Source organism: Humulus lupulus, chromosome 1, assembly GCF_963169125.1.
Source record: "Humulus lupulus chromosome 1, drHumLupu1.1, whole genome shotgun sequence".
NCBI lineage: Eukaryota > Viridiplantae > Streptophyta > Magnoliopsida > Rosales > Cannabaceae > Humulus > Humulus lupulus.
The window spans coordinates 127,833,434-127,846,937 of NC_084793.1; positions in this window are offsets into that span (position 1 = coordinate 127,833,434).

The following is a 13,504-nucleotide window of genomic DNA, read 5'->3' on the forward strand; positions in this document are numbered from 1 at the left end:
AGCTGAGGCCTAGAACAAATCCTAGTGATGAACGCCCCATGAGAAACACTTGGGCTGAGGCTACTGAAAATCCGACTCCATAGTTGTCTACAGGAACGGGGAATAATTGAGCTCCTCCAATAGCTCGGAACCCAAACCCTGAAACAGTAAAGAATAATCCAGAACCTGTCCGGGCCAATTCTGGACCATCTAGGCCTAACAATGGGAGGCCACCACCATCACCAATAAGACATCCACCCTTTCCAATAAGACACCCCTCACCAGTCAGTTAGGCCCCATGGCCTGCACCGCAGAAGCCCTCTCACAGTGGCAGTCGAGATGGAAACCGTTAGGCCAGACCCGGACATAGGAGAGAGAGGGAGGCTACCTGAGAACACATGGCTCATGAATATTCGAGATGCCATGTGTCGAGATCACAAATGGCTAGGGCGAGGAGGCCAGTGGATGATCCCCCTCGTAACCACCAAGGCTCTCAACCGGATAGAACTATTAGCTTCGTAATCAGGAGCTCAAATTTCACCCGATCCGTAAGCATATATAATACCAAGCCTGGGAATGCCGGGAATTGAGGGAATCATCCTGACCTTCAGGATCACCTGAACCATAACCGGGGGCAGACCAATCCCACAAACCCTGATTTACACGACCATTTAAACAATCGAAAGCAGTCGGCATATGGAAACCAGAATAACCCTATACCGGGACAATGGGCTGGAGTTTTTATAAACAATAACCAGTTCCCCCAAGTTCAAGCTCAGCCTCCAGTGGACCTGGTCCAGGAGAGAATCGACCAGCTCGAAAGAGCATTCAGGCTCCTACAGGATGAAAGGAACAGGGATAAGGCTGAAGACTTCAATGAGGCACTCGAGCCTTTTGCCCTACATATCTCCAATAATTCATTTTCGCAGGGGTTTAGGATACCTCATGTAGCACTATCTAATGGGAACTCAGACCCACATAGTCATCTGAGCACTTTCAATATCATCATGCAAGCCAACAATGTTGGTTATGAGCTCCGATGTATGTTGTTCCCGGCTACCCTGACAGGACTAGCAAAAAAATGGTTCAAGAAGTTTAGAAGACACTTGATCTCATCTTGGGATCAGCTAGCAAGGGAGTTTAAGAAGTAGTTCAAAGCCATGGTAGGCATCAGACCTGAAGCCTCGGCTAAAACCAACGTCAGACAATAGGAGGGAGAATCACTAAAGAGATACCTTACAATGTTTAATATAGAAGTGGCTCGGGCCCGCAAAGTCGATGATAGTGGCCACCTGATGGCTGTAAGGGATGGTATATTACTAGGGAGTCCCCTTTGGGAGGATTTGCAAATAAAACCCATAAGGTCATTAACCGAGTTCAATCAGAGGGCCCAGAGATTTGTCAATGTAGAAGAGGCGAGGTCAGCATCAGACATGACCTCTCAGCCTGTAACTACAATGACAAATGTTAACTTAGCCTCCACCTCGGCAGCCCCATCGACGTCAAGACCCTCTGGGGATAAGCCTTCAAAGAGGAAGAAAAATGAAGAGAATAACCCCGAGGCTGACGGGGGAAAAAGAAGAAAGGAGACAAATATTTCTCCATTTACACAGTGTACACCGAGCTCAATGAGACTCGAGAGAATATATTTATTCCCAATGAGAATCAGGTCCCATTTAGATGACCTGACCCAATGCGGAATCAGAAGGCAAAGAGGGACTCCAATAAATATTGTAGGTTCCATAAAGACGTTGGACATACAACTGATGAGTGCCGACAGCTGAAGGACGAGATTGAGGGCTTGATCTCGAAGGAATATTCCAAACAGTATGTGAGAAACCAAAATCCCAATCAAACCTCGACAGGACAAAGGGCAACAACTACACAACCAACCCAACAAAACAACTCTTAAACATGGGAGGATGATCGACCACCCTTAATAGATGGAGAAGATGTGGTAACCATCTCTGGGGGACCACATATTGTAGGATCGAGCAGAAACGCCCAAAATAGATACGCTAACGAGCTAAAGACTGGGGACGGTTCTTCCTACGAACCCGAACCAAGAGCTCCAAAGCTGCAAAGGGTTGAAACTCAACCCATCATGTTTACCGAAGAAGATGTGTCACACGTCTAGTTCCCTCACAATGACCCCCTGGTCATCACGCTTCAGCTCACGAACAGGAGGGTACGCAGGGTCCTGATTGATGACGGGAGCTCTATGAATATCCTTTACAAGGCCACTCTAGAAAAGATGGGACTCACGCTTCGAGATTTGAAAGCTTGTGCAACCACGTTGTATGGATTTTCAAGATAAGGGATTGCTTGTATGGGATCCATTGAACTCCCCGTAACCTTGGGAGATTATCCAGTCTCGATAACCAAGATGATGGAGTTCGTGGTGGTAGATGCACCGTCGGCCTACAACGTACTGCTCAGGAGACCAGCCCTAATTGGGTTAGGGGCAGTATTGTCTGTTAGGCACTTGGCCATCAAGTTCCCGATGTCTAGTGGCATTGGGACGCTAAAGGGAGACTAGCTTGCAGGAAGGGAATGCTACAACATTTTCATGAGAGGGAAAAACCAAAAAAGTGCCCAGATACGTGTGATCATTCAGGAGTTGGACGGATCCATCTTCGAGATAGAAGAAGAGATCGACCCTAGAGTCGAAGAAAGGGTCGATCTCAAACCACTGGAGGAGCTCGAAGAGTTTGAGCTCGATGAAAAGGATACCACAAGTGTGGTAAAAATAGGAAAAAATCTTTATGAAAAAGCAATATAGCAATTAACTTGCTTTTTGAAAGAAAACCAGGATGTATTTGCGTGGTCACACTCGGACATGGTAGGAATTAGTCCGAATGTCATAAGCCATGCACTTAACATCGATAAAAGCTTCCCCCCGAAGCAGCAAAAACGAAGGCTCCTGGACGATGATAGAAAGAAGGCCCTCAAAGAGGAGGTCGAGAGGTTAAAAGCAAATCGGTTTATACAAGATACTTTTTATCCTTATTGGATCACCAATCCAGCGCTGGTCCCAAAGCCTAACGACAAATGGTGAACCTGCATCGACTATTCAGACCTCAACAAGGCGTGCCCCAAAGACTGCTTCCCCTTGCCTCGAATAGACCAGCTCGTAGATGCCACTGCAGGCCATGTCATCATGTCATTCATGGATGCTTATTCTAGATATAGCCAGATTTCCATGCATGCACCTGACCAAGAACATACAAGATTTGTAGCCGATAAGGGATTGTATTGCTACAACGTCATGCCTCTCGAGCTCAAAAATGCTGGAGCCACATACCAAAAGCTGGTAAATAGGATGTTTGCTAAACAAATTGGGAATAACATGGAAGTTTATGTGGACGATATGTTGGTCAAATTTAAACATAAAAATAACCATGTGGATGATCTCATTGAGTGCTTTGCTCTACTTCGAAAATACAACATGAAACTTAACCCACAAAGATGCTCATTCGAAGTATCATCGGGTAAGTTCCTTGGATTCATAGTAAATGCGGGGAATAGAGGTTAATCTTGACAAGATCAAGGCGTTAATAAACATGCCCTCACCTCGAAATCATAAAGATGTCCAGAGCCTAATAGGCCGAATGGCAACCTTAAGTAGGTTTGTCTCGAAATCTACAGACCAATGCCTTCCATTCTTTAATCTTTTAAGAGGGGGCAAAAAGTTCGAGTGGTCGGAGTGTAAACTCGCATTTCAAAATCTTAAGAAACACCTCACTGAACCACCAATCTTGTCTAAACCTAATACAGGATAAATTTTGTACTTATACCTCGCCACGACCAAGCACGTCGTTAGTGCAGTACTGGTACGGGAGGATAAGAAATTACAAAATCCTGTATACTATGTCAACAAGAGATTACTGGGGGCAGAATCAAGATATCCATTAATGGAGAAATTGGCTTTGTGCCTAATGTACGAATCTCGAAAGCTTTGACCCTATTTCCAAGCATATCCTATCCATGTGTTAACTAATTAGCCACTGAGGCAGGTTTTATCCAAGCCTGAAGCGTCCAGAAGACTGTTGAAGTGGGCTGTCGAGCTCGGACAGTTCAAGATCACTTATCACCCAAGAACGACAATCAAAGGACAAGCTCTGGCAGATTTTATTGTCAAATGTACTGGGATCTCCAACGACGAAGTCATAACCCCAGCTCGCGAGCTGTGGAAACTTTATTTTGATGGATCTTCTAATGAAAATGGATTGAGGGCAGGCATCATTCTAATTACCCCAATAGGAAATTGCTTCCACTTGGCACTAAGTTTTTCTTCGAGGCATCAAACAATGAGGCTAAATATGAGGCGTTATTAGCAGGACTTCTAATAGCCACCGAGCTCAAAGCAAAGGCTATACATTGCTATAGCGACTCGTTGTTGGTGGTTAACTAAGTCCTGGGGGAGTATCAGGCTCATGGTATAAAAATGGTCGTTTACCTAGAGAAGTTAAAGGTATCACTTGGAAGGTTTGAGCTCTATGCTCTAGAACAAGTCCCCAGAGACAAAATTCAAATGCAAACGCATTGGCCAGGCTCGCCACAACTAACGAAGATGACACTCTGAACGTGGGCCCAGAGAATTTCTACCGACCCTGAGTATTAACGAGCCTGATGAAGAAGATATATGTATGATCGACTCACAACCAACCTGGATGACCCCAATAGTGGACTACCTCAAAACCGAAAGTCTCCGAGCAGACCGGAACGAGGCTAGAAAGCTGATGTACCAAATTCCTAGGTACACTATTGTAGAAGGGAAATTGTATAGAAGGGGGTATTCTATGCCATTACTTCGGTGTGTAACTCCTCCTTAGGTGAAAAATATTTTGGAAGAGATCCATGAAGGATTTTGTGGAGATCACACTGGGGGTCATAGTTTGTCGAAAAAGGTGATTAGGCAGGGGTACTTCTAGCCCACAGTCAAGGCAGACTCATTCGAGTATGTAAAACGTTGTGATAAATGTCAACGGTTTGCCTCAATTCCACGAGCTCCACCCACTGAGCTCACCATGATGAGTTCCCCATGGCCATTCGCAGTATGGGGGATTGACCTCATAGGCTCCTTGCCAACTAGAAAAGGTGGAGTGAGGTATGATGTGGTCACAGTAGATTATTTTACAAAATGGACCGAAGCTAAGCCCTTGGCCACCATTACCTCAAAGAAATTCCTAGATTTCGTAGTAAAGAATATCATCTGTAGATATGGGGTGCACAGGAAGATATTATCAGATAATGGGACCCAGTTCGACAGTGATTTATTTACACATTTCTGCAGAAAAAATGGGATAATAAAAAGTTTCTCCTCTGTGTCCCATCCCCAGTCAAATGGTCAAGTCGAAGTAGTCAATAAAATCTTAAAGAGCTCCATGAAGAAAAGGTTAGAAAAGGCAAAGGGGAAATGGCCAGAGGAGCTGCCTCGAGTCTTGTGGGCTTATAGAACCACAACGTGAACTTCAACGGGGCATACCCCTTTCTCCCTGGCTTATGGGTGCGAGGCCGTGTTGCCTATCGAGGTCAAAATCCCAACAATACGTAGCGATGCATACAATCAGGTCTCAAACCAATCCTAGCTCAAAGAAAGTTTGGACCTCATTAAAGAAAGACGAGATGAAGCCCAATTGAAAAATGCTACATTCCAGCAACGAGCTACTAGATATTTTAACAAGAAGGTCTGAGATAGAAAATTTTGATTGGGAGACCTAGTGCTAAGGCACGTATTCTTAGCCACACGAGACCCGTCTACTGGGGTACTTGGACCTAACTGGGAAGGACCTTACCAGATTGAGGCCATTATTCGACCTGGAGTGTATAAGCAAGCGAGGTTAAATGGAGAATTGGTTCCGCAAGCTTGGAATGGTGAACATGTACGACCTTATTATCAGTAATGTAGGGGTGATGCTTTCATTGTAACCAAGCATGTGCTTGATTTTTTGCTTTTTATCAATAAAATATTGAATTTTGTTCAAAAGTTGTAAGTTTTATTGTTATACTTTTTTGGCAAACCCTCAAAATTCGATAACCTAAGATCGCAATTATAGGATATTAAGGGGGCATAAGTGGTAACAAATCATACCATAGGTTTGAAAAAATATAACACGCGAACTAAAAATGTCTGGATTATTAACCCAACATGAAAAAATTAATAAGTGTATGGATTATTAACCAAACACGCGAACTAAAAATGTCTGGATTATTAACCCGACATGAAAAAATTAATAAGTGTATGGATCAAGAACCAAAAACGCGAGCTAAATAAGTCTGGAACAAACCAGCAAAACCTAACCAACAGTAAAAAAGTTGGATTTCTAGATAAACCAATTGCAAACTAAGTCGAAACTAGGGCTGGAAAATTTTGAAAGCAAGTTTCGACCTCACAACCTCGAGGCCATACTCGAGGATAAGGAAAAGCAAAATATAACTAGACTACTAAGATTACATGCCAATTGAGTACTTTTCAAGTACATGGTCAAAGGAAAGTTCGACCTTGACAGTAACGAAGTCACATTGATATTTTGAAAAAAAAATGTGCATGAATGCATTGAAATTCGAACCTAAATCCAACAGATATATTTGGACGAATAAAAAAGTATAAAAGCAAGTCCTTAATAGTGGCAAGCTCGAAATATTTCGATCCAAAAATGTAGAGCATAATATTAAGGCAAAAAGCTAAAGGAAAAATCGAGTGCATAAAGATTTTCGAGCTAGAAAATTGTGTGCATAAAAATTGCTATTGTTATAAATTGATAATTAAGATAGCTAAAAATCGAGCTATAAATTGTCTTTGCCCCGAGGGTACAAAAATCATAAAAGTAATTACAAAAATTATTACAATGGGTTGCATCCCATAATCTTGGCCTCAAGACTTAGATGTTTCTCCAGCTGCAGCCCTTGAAGCCTCTACTGCTTCCTCAGCCTCGAGCGTGGCCTCCTCCTCCACAAGCCGAGCCTGCCATTTGGCGATGAAATTGGCCTCCAGGTTGGCTAGGAAATTGGTGTTGAGGTCGTGATTATTCACCCAAATTCAATACATCGCCATGTATACAGCGCAATCTTTTTTGGTTTTGAACTCCTCCAGAAGACGAGCCTTCTCACCTTCAATAACTTCGAAGGTCATTTTCTTTTCCTCTTCAAGCTTGGCATTGAGTTCCCAAATTTCCTTGATCTCAGAATTCTTCTCCTTGATCTCGGAATTCTTGGCCTCGACCTCCTTCAAGGTCACCGCCAGCGTCAAAATGAGGTCGAGGACCTTCTGGACCTCTTTCGAAGAACCCTCTAGCTTTGACCCCCCTGAATGGTCGCATCCCTTTCTGCCACCTCCAGCTTCGCTGCTTTCATCTCATCCTCAGGCCTCAGTTGGGCGTCTCTAGGCTCTTACGCAAGTGCCCTGCTCTAACTGTAATGCCCCGACTAATTTTAGACCTCAGACCATTAAAAACTACTAAGACATAGCTATAATTTTGGAAAACATATATATACATTAAATATTATATCTTTATTAAAAATCCAAAATACAGTACGAAATACAAAATATGGGATCCCATCGTTATTTACATAAAAACATAACACATAAACTTTAATTAATTGTTTAAAAACTAAGTGCAGAAATACATAAATTAAAAGATTTTAAACAACGTCATCCTCGATTTTCCAGCAGTCCATTCAATCAATCCATCCCTAATACACATGCCAAAACTTCCATGAATCCGTCCTGCCTTCCAAGTTTCTTTTCCTGCACCATCTGAAATAAAAGGAATGGGCCTAATGCCCATCAAGGAAAATGTACCAAAAACATATATCATAAGTCATAAGACTATATAATAAAACGTATACTATAAAACATATGACGTAAAAACGTATATCATATACGACTACAATATTAATGGCCATTAACTCATTACCGTGGTGTGTGATTATTCCATCTAGGTCCTCAGTCTACTAATCGAGGTAGGTTAAATCACAAAATAGTATATGATAATCCATCTAGGTCTTCTGTCTACTAATTGAGGTATGGTAAATCATAACTCTAATCCATGATAATGATAAAAATCTTGGGGTTTGCTATCTAAGAAACTATAAGCCCCAAGTGACTACAAAACATATTTATACATATATACATAGCGCATAACATATCATAGCATATAAACATATCATAACACATATAATCTAACATATTTTCCTTACAAAAAAACCGGGATATTGGAGACAAGAACGGGATTGGAAAACTCCTAAAATCAACAATAAGAATCATGAGTTTCTAAAGAAATGGAGATGAAAAAGAGATCTAAACCATCAAGATAGAAACTTACCGAACAACCTTAAGTTTCAAGAACTTAAACACCTAACCAAAAGCCATAATAATGAGTTAGGATCTGAAAGAAAATAAAAGAACTATGATGAACTAAATCTGAGCATAAGAATACTTTGAATGGACTAGAACTTTGATTTACACCTCGATACCGAAATAACACTCTATCTTACTTCTCAAGTGTTTATAAAGCTTAAATTGGAAAGCTTTTAAATCCCAAACCCTAGTGTTTTCTCTCTAGAATAAATTTAGCAGCTTGGAGGCTCTGAAGAATGCTTGAATGATGAATGAAATGGCTGAGTACTAGATCCTATTTATAGAGTTCAAAGAGTGAAACTAACCCCTTTTAAAAAGAATAAATTAATGAATATATTTGAATTTTCGGTTCAACAGATGCCCAGAACTCGGTCAAAAACGTTCAAGAGCAAGTCCAAGTGGTTGAAGGTTATTTTGGGAGATGGTTGTACTAAACCTAGATTTTGTCGTACTTTAGTTATATTTTTGAGTTGTAAATATTTCTAAACAGTATTTTGGGATCCCAAATGTTAAACGCTTTACAATTTTCAATGAATGGAATTATTTTCAAAGTATATGACTCTTATTATGGTTTAATTACACTTTTGTATTAAAACCTCGATTAGTGAGTTAATTGCACGTTTTAAACTCACTTAGTAACGGCTCTAAGGAAGTAGGGTGTTACAGGGTCGGTTGTCCCTTCAAAGATTGGAGTGTGTTGCTTACAGAAACGCTCGTAGACTGGCTCTATGTACTGAGCTGGATAAGGCGCATAGTTTTCCATAGGCCAACCCCCATATGGACCTACTTGCTGGGGTGCTTGAGCCGCTTGTTGAGGCTGCGGCTGAGTCTAAGGTTGCGGATGAGTCTGTTGTGATTGTTACTACAGCAGTTCTTCCACTTGTTGACATAGACGGATAATTTCAGTGGTGTTGTCAACCAGAGGTGGTGCATTTCTGTTTGCACCAACATTGGCAGCACGTGTTCCCCTTCTTCGAATTGGAGGGGCTTCGTTAGTCTCGTTGGCGGTGCTGGAGGCATTAGCATTCGTGCGTGCAGACCTTCGTAGCAACATCTTCAGCAAAGTTCTAACAGTCGAGAAAACATGTTAGAAGTTACCCTAATATGTTCTAAGACAAAACTTGGTCTAAGCAAACATAACTCGGACCTATCAGTTATGATTTCTTATGAAAAATTATGTAAGCCTTCTTTATAATTAGGGCGTGTTTCTATACTTAGAAAATCAGTCATCTTTATTATTTTCTAAGTCTGATTCTAACCATCTTATATGACTTAATTCTCATGCTTGAAACTCGTCGTTGTTCCAAAGTTAACCATATTGAGGGAAGGCTGGGATTAGTAAAATCGTTCCCACTACTTTGTCCCCCTAAACTCTCAATACAGAATCCAGTCCATTGATTTGTATCCACCCTCACCGAACTCAGTCATTATTTATTTATTCCAAATTTATTATGATTGTAGAAAAATCAAACTCGTACATGTCATTCAAAAATAAAAACTTTATTCATTTGGAAAAATATTTTCATTAAGTACAATCATAAATTCAAAAATAAATAAAGAAATGAATAAACTAAACTAAAAATAACTAGGGTAAATATAAAAATCAGGATCCTCTACATCTGACCCTTCATCTAACATATCATCATCTATTTCTTCATAATCATCATTACTATGAGCCTCGAAACTACCTCGGGGAATTTTCATTAAGATTTTATGCTTTTGTTCATCAGTGAATTGAAATTTAAACTTAGAGGTGAACCTTAGTACAAGGAAATAATATCTCATGGCTATTGGTAAATCATCTTCATCATCTATAGTCTCCCATATGTCTTCTAATTTTGAAACTACAAAAGGAAAATCCTTAAAAAGCCTAATTACTAAGACATATTGCTCAATGGCTCTCATCATAATTTGCTTAGTGGTTTGAAGGTGAACTATCTCCTTGTGAAATAGGATCAATCTTTGAGTGATTCTTTCTAGCACTCCTATTGTATTCCTTGGCTCTCTAATCCTTTTCAATATCTTAATGGCTCGGATATCATGATAGGTTAAAGCTCCATTCATTTTGACTGAAAACATAATGACTAAAATGTTAGTTATTAATATAAACATAATAACCATAATATAAACACTTACATTGGCGGTTAGATTCGGAGCTTTTGCGTGTGTATCAAGGAGAACTTCATGCATATGAATTGTGGACTCTGATACCAACTGTAATGCCTCGACTAATTCTAGACCTCAGACCATTAAAAACTACTAAGACATAGCTATTATTTTGGAATACATATACATACATAAAATATTAGAACTATATTAAAAATCTAAAATATGGTACAGAATACAAAATATTGTATGGAATACAAAATATGAGATCCCATCGTTATTTACATAAAAACATAAACATAAACTTTAATTAATTGTTTAAAAACTAAGTGCAGAAATACATAAATTAAAATATTTTAAACAACGTCATCCTCGATCTTCCAGCAGTCCATTCAATCAATCCATCCCTAATACACATGCCAAAACTTCCATGAATCCGTCCTGCCTTCCAAGTTTCTTTTCCTGCACCATCTGAAATAAAAGGAATGGGCCTAATGCCCAGCAAGGAAAATCTACTAAAAACATATATCATAAATCATAAGACTATATCATAAAACATATACTATAAAACATATGACGTAAAAACGTATATCATATAAGACTACAATATTAATAGCCCTTAACTCATTACCGTGGTATGAGATTAAACCATCTAGGTCCTCAGTCTACTAATCGAGGTAGGTTAAATCACAAAATAGTATATGATAATCCATCTAGGTCTTCTGTCTACTAATCGAGGTATGGTAAATCATAACTCTAATCCATGATAATGATAAAAATCTTGGGGTTTGCTATCTAAGAAACTATAAGCCCCAAGTGACTACAAAACATATTTATACATATATACATAGCGCATAACATATCATAGCATATAAACATATCATAACACATATAATCTAACATATTTTCCTTACAAAAAAACCGGGATATTGGAGACAAGAACGGGATTGGAAAACTCCTAAAATCAACAATAAGAATCATGAGTTTCTAAAGAAATGGAGATGAAAAAGAGATCTAAACCATCAAGATAGAAACTTACCGAACAACCTTAAGTTTCAAGAACTTAAACACCTAACCAAAAGCCATAATAATGAGTTAGGATCTGAAAGAAAATAAAAGAACTATGATGAACTAAATCTGAGGATAAGAATACTTTGAATGGACTAGAACTTTGATCTACACCTCGATACCGAAATAACACTCTATCTTACTTCCCAAGTGTTTATAAAGCTTAGATTGGAAAGCTTTTAAATCCCAAACCCTAATGTTTTCTCTCTAGAATAAACTTAGCAGTTTGGAGGCTCTGAAGAATGCTTGAATGATGAATGAAATGGATGAGTACTAGGTCCTATTTATAGAGCTCAAGGAGTGAAACTAACCCTTTTTAAAAAGAATAAATAAATGAATATAAATTGAATATATTTGAATTTTCGGTTCAACAGATGCCCAAAACTCGGTCAAAAACATTCAAGAGCGAGTCCAAGTGGTTGAGGGTTGTTTCTAATTTAAATCCACAAAGTTTCAAAAATGGCTCCAAGAGCTGATATATCGCCTACCATAGGTGATATATCGCCCCTACCTATGCCCCGAGCTTTCATGGTTTCGTTCGCGCGAAGTCGACATGTTTTCCGTATCTTCTGTAGGTGACATATCGACCCCCATAGTTGCGATATATCGGCATACGCTGATATTTTAAACACGTTTTTGCACACTTTCAACATATTTGAAGTTTGTTAAAACAACTTTGACTGAGTAAAACGTGATCCTAACAACTGCTGGAAGGTTCTAAAGCTTCTAGATTTATCATTTATTAAATTATTCATCCAAAATGCTTAAATCCTCAATAAACATGCTTGTGACAAGTGTCACACTCTTAATTAGTCTATATAATCCTCAGGTTATAATGAGTTATATTTCTAGGAACAGCTATATAAATCAAACCTTATGTTATAATTAATATTTCTAAACTATAGGTTAAACTTATAAAATCTATAACTATTTCTATGAGTTTCCAACTAAATCTTGACTTGAACCAATAACCACAAAAACTAAAATACTACTAGCTACTACTACTACTATCTAGCTAAGTAAAATTCCGAGACACTACACTAACATGAGAAGTTTGATAACGCCATATTTTCAGATAATCAAATATGATAAAATTTTACTTTTATTAAAATCAATAAAATTGTCGTTATACATTCTTTTAAGACACCAACCCTAACATGATAAGTTTGATAGCGCCATAGTTTCAGATAGGTTTAAACACAATAATGCAGACAAGTGCTTATAATCTAAGAATTGTGATGGCTATGTCATCTTGGTGTGTATATATGTTGATGTTATGTTGATTTTGAGTAATGAGATGAAGGGCATAATAGAAACTAAGAGGTTTCCATCTTCCACTTTCATGATGGACCTTGGAGAGGTCGATACCATTTTAGGTATGAAAGTTAGAAGAAATAGTAGGGGTAATGCCTTAAGTCACGCTCACTATGTTGAGAAAGTGCTTAACAAGTTTAGCCATCTCAAAATCAAAGAGGAAAATACACCATTTGATTCAAGCATAAAGCTTGAAAAGAACAATGGTAGAACAGTGGCTCAACTTGAGTATGCAAGTGCATTAGAGAGTCTATTGTACGTCATTCATTGTACAAGAATGGATATTTCATTTTCGGTTAGTAAACTAAGTAGGTTTACTAGCAATGCAAGTATGGAACATTGGAAGGAAATTGAGAGAGTTTTAGGGCACCTTAAGAGGACCAAGAAGCTAAGCCTCCAATATTCAAAGTTTCCAAAGATATTCCGATGCAAGTTGGATATTGAGTGTGGGAGACAATCTTTTGACTACCAGTTGGGTGTTTATGCTCGGAGGGGGAGTGGTTTCTTGAGGTTTAAAGAAGCAAACATGTATTTCACACTCAACCATGGAGGTCGAGTTTATAGCTCTAGCGGCAATCGGTAAAGAGGTCGAGTGGCTTAGGGGTCTCATGTTGGATATTCCAATTTCTGTGGATGAGGTATCAACAATATCGATACATTGTGATAGTCAAGCCA